Source organism: Corvus kubaryi, unplaced genomic scaffold (assembly GCF_017639235.1).
Source record: "Corvus kubaryi isolate FWS band 111438036 unplaced genomic scaffold, C.kubaryi_AGA036_p1.0 split3-131, whole genome shotgun sequence".
Lineage (NCBI taxonomy): Eukaryota > Metazoa > Chordata > Aves > Passeriformes > Corvidae > Corvus > Corvus kubaryi.
In genome coordinates, this window is record NW_024582083.1 from 7,735,393 (window position 1) to 7,743,375 (window position 7,983).

Here is a 7,983-nt window from a genome sequence, read left to right on the forward strand (position 1 = left end):
TTTGTCCTTCATAGACCAAATCTCACAGGACCCAATTCCAGCTCAGATCAGAACTACCATTGTTTCTAGTGCATCTGAAACCACTTGTCTAGCTGATTCTCAGCTGACTTTCACTGTCTTTTTCTCTCTCCTAGCCAGAGAAGGGGAAGAAGGGAAGACTTACTACTTCAAATTTATGAGATCAGGATACACCACCACTGCTGCCCTTACTCCTCTGCTTTTTTCTCCCCATTTTTGTTTTGGATTGCTTTTAGTCCTGGTTCTCTCTGCTGGACACAATGGAAGGATTTTCCCCTGTGTACTCTAAGATACAGTGTATTAATTCCCAAACCTATGACAGATTAGCCCTCAGAACAGCAGTTCTGTCTCAAACAGGTAGGCTCACTGGAGATGCTTCAAAGTACTCTTGAGTCTTTTTAAAAGAGTTGCAACAGAAAGTCCTGAGTCTCCTGGCTATTTCAAGTAAGAATTCAGTTCCATCAATGGGCACTAGAAAATCCTGGAACACAGCCAATTGCCATAATGGTTAGAGCAAATGAAAGCACATGACCACCAAAGAGCCCCAGATAACTGCTAGGCAAAGGCTTTCAAGTTAATGTACAAGGCAGGGAGGAGAGACAACAGGCAAAAACAGGGGGGAAAAAAAGAGGAGGCAGGAAAGAAAAAAATATTTCCTCTTGAGACAAAAATAAGCCACTCCCCTACTGGGAAAAGCTGCAATACATTATGCTGAGAGGTGTGTATCAGTAGCTCCAGGACTTTATTCATACAGATACATTAAATATTTGTTCTTCAGGCCCTTCAGCAAAGGTCACCTTGTAACCTCTTGAGCAGAAAAGTTGGGTCAGAATACTGAGGTTAAATGATGGGAGTGATGATGGCCATCAGGTCTGTCTAAACAGACCATGGCTACTCATTCATTGCTGAGAATCCCAAGAAAATGACTCGCAAACCCTCTAAACCCAGGAAGAAAAGAAGTAGCTTACAATTACAATCAAAAATAAAGACAACTAATCATATGTTGGCTGATAAAAGTAGCAGCAGCTTCTGGAAGGCCTTCCATTTCTACAAGCTTAAGTGACACCACCCACACTGAAGTCTCATGGGGCTGCCGCCATACAATTTCTCACTACCTGGAAGAGTCCCAACTCCAACTACGTCAAAGTGTAAAAAGCAGCAAGCTGCTAGGGGAAAACTGGTCACTGGGATTGATCTTTCCCAAAAGTGACCCATAGCCACAGTCTTTTGATAACATAGAACAGGTACGAAAAGCCCAGAAAAAGACAGACTCTACTGCCACGTATCATGGTGAAGACCAAAGTAAAGGCCCAGCTTTGTTTTCCCACTCCTTCTATACTGGTACATATCTATGAAGAGTATTTCCATCCAATATCAAGATTTAAATTTTGGGGCAACATGTAGTCAACCAGGCTATCCACAACTAATGGGAGAGAGTCTGACCCAGCAGTTCAAAACTGTATGCAAGAAAAAGGAAAAAACTGCTCTTATTAAAGCAAAGCTTCAGGATATCTGCCACGTGAAGGCTGGAGTTCCATTTGCCGGTCCTGAAATAGATGGCAGGACCATAACGGAATCAAGTACACCACAAACTATTGATGGAGTCCAGCAGCAGATAAATCACAGCATATTTCTGAGTATCAGGCCATCTCTACCAAGTGGCACAGCACATGAACTGTCTCTCACAACAGAAATGCCCACTGAACTGCAAGTGTTTTCATGCTTCTAACATTACAAGCTTCACGTGCTTAGTGACCTCGCAAGACAAATATGTGTGTCGTCAGCATTTCCTTTAACAGTTTTCATAGATGTGCTTCAACACACATCAAATAGACCTGAGTTTCTGGAAGAATTTCCTTCATTAGGCCCTCCATCACAAGATGTGCCTATTATCACAGTTTAAAACATACACATACAGTTTTACAGATGTAACAATTACATTCTCCATACCCACTGAAAATAAGATGTAATTCTTAATTTTCAGTGAATATATTTCTATTTAAGAGGAACAAGCACTGCCTGGTACAGATGAGCAGGAGAAAGCATAGAAATTCAGTCAGTAAATCCAGTATACGAAAAGTAGCTTCAAAAAATATCACTCAGGAAGAGTCTAAATATATTTCTGCTTCCTCAGAATGTAAGGGGCAAATGAGGTAAAAGCCTCTTGAGATAATCTCTTGCATTATATTTTTGTGACTTGTTCCTTTCCTCAGATGAGAAAATATCAAGTATGGAAAAACAGGGAAGATGTCGAAACAGAGGACTCTATTAAATTCAACATATTATGGGTTTCTTCAAGTTCTGGTGTTTATTATTACAATGAAACACTTCAAGAATGACAAATACTGATCACTGAATTGTGACTTAAACATCAGTTGGAATTGCTGGATGGAAAATAACTCAGCCAAGGAACATGGATCATGTTTTAGACCATTACTATCACCAGTCTTGGTCAAACATAACATCAGGAAGCAAAGAGTGAAACAGCTTTAAGAAACAGCTCTGGTGGAAGCAGTAAGGTAACAGTCTGCCTATCCCCCATGAATTTAGGGAGTACCTAGGCTCACCTAGGATCCAGCTCACTTTCAGATTCTTACACCTAAGCTTCAGGTATAATATTATGTCATCCAAAAGGGCAGACTTTTAAAAAGCTTGTAGATGATCCTGTCATCTACGCCACAGATGACCATATGCCACCCATCCTACAAAATTCACACTTTTATGTGTTCCTGGGTTGAGCCTTTCAAGGGATTGGCCAATTGCATTCAAAGCCTCAATGGGCTCAGCAGTCCTAATGGCCCTCTGAGCCCACGTAAGTCTTATGAAGAAAGACAGGGCCCTCTGAATGCCCTTCTAAACATGGGCAAGCACAAAACCAAAACAATAAATCCCAGTAGGTCATAAAAGCTTTAAGTTCCAAGAAAAGGAATAGAATATCCCTAAATTACTTGTCCTTTCCCCTGGTTTCTATTCCAACCCATTACAAGTTAGGGGGTTTCTATTACAACCCATTACCCAGGTTAGGAAAAATCAAAGAACATATACACTACAGAAACAAAAAAACAAACAAACCAGGAAGAATTGTTGGAAGAGCTTGAAGCATTCCAAAAGCAGAGTTCAAAGCTCTGACAACTATATTTTTAAATGCCAATTATTTCACAAACCCATTCTTAAGCTTACTTATTTTCGAGCAATGACAACTTCACTTTAATCTTCAAATAACTCCCCTGAAGAATTTAACTTTATGGAACTTTGTTCTCTCTCCACTGACAATTCCAGCAATCACTTTCCATCCAAAGAAGAGAGATTAACTATTTTTTCAAAGAAGCACAAATGTGTACAATGCATTCTATGCACTATATTGAGCACCTCACTACAGACAAAAGCAGGGATACAAAAGAAATCTAGCACTGCTATTTCTGTTACATTAATTCCATCCCACATCGTTGTCCTGGTGTTTTTATGAATGTTGCATAGAAATTATAACCATAACATTTTTAAACGTATACACGACAAATACAAACACCAGATTTTTTTTATTTCTGTAATATAGTAAGAATACGTAAGTGCAAGTATTTGCATACGATAATTAAACCAGTTTTCAAAAAACTGTGTTTGGAAAGGAAAAACTTCAGACAGGCATAAAGGTTATAAGACTTTAAATAAAGTTGTGCCATAAACCATCCTGAACTACATTTTTAAATGCCAATTTCCATAATGCACTGTGAAAACTCCAGAAGAAAAAACATGTTTGACAAACACAACATATATTGCATTTTGTTGTACCATGTCACTGAGCCTCTTTCAAATGAATTCAGTACTCTGCTCTGCTGCAGGGGCCCAGGTTTCATTTGCGATTCCCCCCCCTAATCCACATGGGCCAAGAGATTTGGTGGCTGGTTGTTTTTCCAAACCACAGCTCCACCTTGGGAACCATTACTGCAGAACACAGCCCAGGGCTGGGCAGGGGGAGTTACAAGACTGTCCTGAGGAAAGTGTGGAAACGTGACTCCTGCGACGATTAACACGCTCGAGGCAAGCTGTTTGCAATAATCATTTCAGCTGACTTAATTCCCAACAATTAAGCCCACCCAAAACATTCCTCTGGACTCTACTTGAGCACCACTGCAACGTGTCTCTCAAAGTCCGGTAACTTCAAGGATAGCACATACGACACTGTAGCTCGTTCCCAAAGCCGACCACTACGGCGACGAGGGCCGGTGCCTTAGAACGGAATCCCCCACCTCTTTTCCCATCTCCCCGAGGAGCAAAGCGGGCAGGCACGGCACTGATGTGGGGCGTAACACACATCTCAGGGCGGCACGACCAAACTCTAGCAGCTCAACGCCAGCCCCTGCCCTGCAAAGGCAGCGTGCACGACGCGCTCGGGGGACACCTACGTGCGCGTCGCTCAGGCAGGGGCGCGAGTAGGAAGACAGCTAATTAAAACAAAATCATTTTTTTAATTATATAATGGTGAAAAATAATGCATATGTACACACGAACAAAACACGTCTCCCACCTTGTTTCGGGAAAAATTTGCCGCAGACGGGGGAGGAACACGCCCGTAGTCCCCAACCGCCCCCAACCGCCCTCCAGGCACCTTTCGCGGCGAGGAGGCACCGCAGGCCCCACCACCCGGCCGGCAGCCCCCGCGAGGAAGCAGCAGCAGCGGCCGCCGCCGTGTCCCCCTTGGCCCCCCCTTCCCCCGGCTTTGTTGTGGTAACCGCGCAGGCAGCCGGGCGGATACTCACAGGCACGGGAGGAGAGGGAGAGAGACAGAGGAGAGACCACTGGAGGCGGGAGCCGCGCAGCGCTGAAGCCGCTCGCCCCTGCCACGCCGCTCCTGCGCAGCCCCGGCCAACCCCGCGCGCCGCCGGGCGGGGAGAGGCGGTGCCTCAGAGGGGCGGGAAGGGAGCCGGGCGCAGGGACCTCCCGCTGGGAGGTGCCCCTCAGGCACGGATTCTCCACAGAATCGAAGGAGCAAGGAGGGTGGAAGAGACCTCTGAAATCATCGGCTCCAACCTGTGACCGAACACCACCGTGTCAACTAGACCACGGCACTAAGTGCCACGTCCAGTCTTTCCTCAAACACCTCCAGGGACCGTGACTCCACCACCTCCCTGAGCAGCCTGTTCCAATGTCTCATCTCCCTTTCTGTGAAGAAATTCCTCCTAATGTCCAACCTAAGCGTCCCCTAGCGCAGCTTAAGACTCTGTCCTTTAATCCTGTCGCTGGTTGCCTGGGAGAAGAGGCCGATCCCTGCTTGGGTACAAGCTCCTTTCAGGTATTTGTAGAGAGCAATGAGGTCTCCCTTGAGCCTCCTCTTTTCCAGGCTAAACAGCCCTAGCTCCCTCAGCTGTTCCTCTTAAGACTTGTGCTCCAGACCCTTCACCAGCTTCATTTCCCTTCTCTGAACTTCCTCCAGTGCTTCAATGTCCTACCTGAGTTGAGAGGTCCAGAAATGGACATAGTTCTCGGGTAGTGGCCCTACCAGTGCCAACTACAGGGGAAGAATCACTTTCCTGGTCCTGCTGGCCAGCTATTTCTGATATAGACATCAGTCCCCTCCTGCCCTTCTTTGGTTTGTGGAAATGGGATGGAGAGCTGTGACTCTTACTAAGGCCGTGGAGCCCCAAGCCAAGGTGATTTTGCCCCAAGTTAGGGTGATGGTCCCCAAGTTGCAGCAATGTTGCTCCAGGCTGAAGAGATGGGGCTCCAGGTTGAGGTAACAGTGTCTCAGTCTGTCACGGTAATGCTCCAGGCTGAGGTGATGGAGCTGTATGCTCAGGTGGTTGTGCCTCAAGCTGAGGCAATGGGGTTCTGGGTTGAGATAGTGGTATGCTGGGTGGAAACAATGGGCTCCTGAGGTGATAGTGCTCCTAATTGAAATCATGGTCTCTGGATTGACGCAGTGGGGCCCCAGGCTGAGGAAATAGTGCCCCTAGTTGTGGTGATTGCCCCCAGATTTTGATCATGGGGTTCCGGGGTGAGGGGACAGAATCACAGGTTAAGGTTATGGTGCCCCAGATTAAGGCAATGAGGCTCTGTGCTGAAGTGATGGTTTTCTGTGTTAGGGTAACACAGCCCCCGATCAAGTTGATGGTGCTCCAGATTGTGTTGGTGGTGCCCCAGGTTGGGATGATGGCATTCCTGGTTGATGTGCTGGCAGCACATCATATGGACTGGAGGGTGACCCAGGCTGAGTGAATGGTGCCCAGACTGAGGTGACTGTGAGCCACTTTAAGGTGATGGTGCAACAGGACTAGAGGTCAAGGTGACAGGCCCCTATATTATACTGCCAGGGTTGCACCACTGGGTGATGTATCCTGGGGAAATGGAAAGGGGCAACTCACCTGGAGGAGTTCTAGGGAAGCCTGATCCAAAGATTTGAGGTTGGCTCTGGACCTTTCCCCAAGCCACCTTGAATTTCAGTATAATTGTTGTAGAAACATGGATAAAACCTTCAGGCAGTTTCATTACTTCTGGCACTGAGTAGGTAACTGGTGATTACCTACTAGTGATCTGCCTCTGAGAAGTGGTAGTTTCCTGTGTAAGGATAGGAAAGGTTACAGCCCTTTCAAAAGATCAATTGCAGTATCATATCTTAATAATAGCAATGTTACTTTTTAACAATGGAGGAAAGAATTATGTGGAAAGAAAGACTTCCGGGTTACTGATCCACATATTCAAAATACAAAATTCAACTTTATTTGGTCCCATTGCTCATTGGGAAAAAGATTTAATGACATGATCACATTTTTTGCTGAGCATACTGAATTTTGAACTAAAGCAGGGCTGTGCAGCCAAATCAACTACTGTGTATACTGTCCTGTTTCACTTGGCACATGAACACACAAACATACACAGCGGCACATGGTACATATGTAAGGATGTATGTGTGCATACACACATACACACGCGCATAGTTTTTTAAATACATGTAACAATTGTGTCAGAACGCTGCAAGAAAAGAAAGAAGTCTCTTGAGTAATACAACTGAATGTGTCTAAGTTAACCAGAGTCAAGTCCTGCTTGTGTTACACAGTGTCTAATGGAGGTTCCGCAAATTACATTGACTAAATTTTTATACTTGTCATATGTTTCCTTGTTATTTTTCTGGCACCTCCCTCAGTTCACTGTTGAAATGTTGAATAATGACAACTGCAGCTAAAATCAATAGAAACTGTATTTGGAAAACGTGCTACAAAATGCTGAGCCTTTGCTGACCTCACCATGTGAGGTCTTAGGTTCCTCACATTGGACACTAAATGGGTGCTTTTGTCATTTTTTCCTGAGTTCCTGAGTTCCATGTTCCTGATTGCAAATACGCAAAATACAATACCACTGCTTCAAAAGGTGTAGCAAAAGATAACATCAGTTAATATTAGTGTAAATTACATATTTTTTACATTTAAAATACTGAGAAGTATGACATCCAATTTCCATTCCTCTTGCTCTAGGATTCCTATGATTGCTTCTAACAGTGTTAGTTATCCAGGTTTACCTGGTTTATCACCAGATTTACAAGTTCATGAGGACTTCTGGGTTTTGTGCCCTGAACCTTAGAAATTTCTATAAACTCCTAGTATGGCTGTAACTGCGATGCAGCACCACAGCAGTTATAAAAAAGCATGTAATTAATTCAAAATTGTAAGTATGCTAAAAATATAAACTACATATGCACTATACACACTTTTATTTTTTGCCTATAACGTACTTTTTTTGTTGGTTTTAATTGAGAAGTGGTAACTTGTTTTAGTCCCTTTATGGCAATGGGATCTGAGCTGGAAAGGCTGACAAAACAGAAATCAAATGTGAAAAGGCCTACAGGAAAAGTATTCATTTTAATCTTGCCTAAACATTTTAAAGTGCAAATTCATTGAAGTTTAAAGTTTGCAGTACTGTGAAGGTGCAAGTTGAATGACTGTCACTAAAGGCGGCTGCAAAATCAGTGAGGCTTTT

At 44.2% G+C, this 7,983-nt stretch overlaps 1 protein-coding gene across 1 annotated transcript in view; it reads right to left on the bottom strand.

Moving 5' to 3' along the window:
* CFAP97 (cilia and flagella associated protein 97) overlaps nucleotides 1-4,897 on the bottom strand; it is a 33,444-nt gene extending 28,547 nt beyond the window's left edge. The window contains exon 1 of the mRNA XM_042014880.1: nucleotides 4,773-4,897. The gene's annotated coding sequence lies outside the window, so the exon portion shown is untranslated. The remainder of the gene's footprint in view (nucleotides 1-4,772) is intronic.
* Between the last annotated feature and the right edge of the window lie 3,086 nt (nucleotides 4,898-7,983).